Source organism: Benincasa hispida, chromosome 4, assembly GCF_027475165.1.
Source record: "Benincasa hispida cultivar pf3 chromosome 4, pf3_genome.v1.1, whole genome shotgun sequence".
In the NCBI taxonomy this organism is placed as follows: domain Eukaryota; kingdom Viridiplantae; phylum Streptophyta; class Magnoliopsida; order Cucurbitales; family Cucurbitaceae; genus Benincasa; species Benincasa hispida.
In genome coordinates, this window is record NC_143481.1 from 60544586 (window position 1) to 60546390 (window position 1805).

At 41.4% G+C, this 1805-nt stretch overlaps 1 pseudogene; it reads right to left on the bottom strand.

Moving 5' to 3' along the window:
- Positions 1-815: 815 nt before the first annotated feature.
- On the bottom strand, positions 816-1408 carry LOC120076273 (peroxisomal targeting signal type 2 receptor pseudogene; annotated as a pseudogene).
- Between the last annotated feature and the right edge of the window lie 397 nt (positions 1409-1805).

Genomic DNA, 1805 nt, shown 5'->3' on the forward strand with positions numbered 1-1805 from the left:
ACTCTTATTGATGGACCTGCTCGATCAACAACTCTTGTTGAAGGACCTGCCCTATCAACAGCTCTTGTTGATACATTTTTCGTTTCTCTAGACATTTCTTCTATTACTAGCTTACTGTGAGGTGAGTGATTCTTTATATAGTCTTCCTCTAGGAAGGTTGTATTTGTCGATATAAATACTTTATTTTCCTAGGGATCATAAAAGAAACCATCTTTTGTTTCTTTTGGGTAGCCTATAAATAGGTACACTTATGAACGGCGTTCCAACTTTCTAGGATTTTGCACCAACACATGTGCTGGACAACCCCAAATCCTGAAGTGACATAAATTTCCTTTACGTCCCATCTAGAGCTCGTAAGACATTTCAAAAAGGGTTTTCGAGGGAACTATGTTCAAAATATACACCGCAGTCTCAACTGTGTGTCCCCAAAAAGAATTTGGTAACTGAGTATAACTCATCATGGAATGAACCATACCCAACAAGGTTTTGTTTCTCTTCTCTGCCACACTCACTATAAGAATTTTGGGCTTTAATGTTGGTTGGAAAAAGTGAAATCAGATGTATAATGTCGGTTTTATACAAAAAAAACGGATCTTTAATGTCGATTTTAAACCGACATTGAAAATGGGCTTTAATGTCGGTTTTAAACCAACATTAAAGGTCTAATGTATTTATTTTTTTCTCTTACTTTACTAAAAAATCCCTTTCATTTTTCAACACTCTTGCGCCTATCTCTCCTACCCAAACTCTTTCATTTCTCTCTTACCCAAACCCTATCTCTCCTTGGCTGTGCGAATCAGGGTGTCTGCCGTCTATCAGTCTCCATCACGTTTGGGTATCTTCTTAGGTCTCTCCATGGTGGAGCCTGGTTCTCTCACATCCCAAATGCGAATGGTGCAATCGCTAGAGGTGGAAGCAAAGACATCATCGTGACGAAGGTTCCAGACGGAGGAATAGATGCAATAGACACGCTCTTTGAATGTTGTAACACTGGTGGGGCGGTCTAAGGTCCAGGGCTTGGTGGTATCATCCCAAGAGGAAGTGAAAAAGGAGTCGCGACGAACGGGGTTGTAGTCAGCAGAGTGAACCTCGCGAGTATGTTCGTGGAAGGAACGAATAGGATTAGATGTGGGGGAAAGATCGAGGTCATAAAGCTTGTTAGAGCCATCGGCGATGGCGACGACGAGAAGAAGTCGTGAGATTCAGACCAAGAGACGTCGTAGACTCCATCGGCAGTGTCGAAGACGATGTGCTCGGATATGGGACCGACGGGATTGAGATCGAGGACTTGATGGCAACCATATCCAAGGATTCCAAATTTTTGAGCGGTGGCGACGACAATGCGGGATTCGTAGAAGGGGATAGACTTGATGAAGTAGCTATTGAAGTGAGTCTTAAAGACGGGCATGATTAAGGAGTGAGAAGCACCTCTCTGTCTCTCTCTCTCTCTGAAGTCTGATCTCACCCTACCGGTTAGTTCGAATCTACGCATCTCTTTTTTAATCCTTTTATCCAACTACAAATTGACCATTCTGTGCTCAAGTAAAAGTCGTGGTTCTTCTTTTCAACAACATGGTGAGTTTGTTTGTAGCTTGTTTCTAGTTCGATTTTTTTGCTCAATCTCTTGGCTTTAAACAAGGGGTTATTTCAATATTATGACTTCAGAACTCCTTTCCCATTTCTTCTTTTCTTATGTCTCTTTTTGCCCTAAACTCCAATATTCGGCCTACTATGGCTGAAGCTCATGATAATTTATCTTCAACTTATAAGGACAGGTATTTCTTCTCTCCTTGTAAAGGCAAATT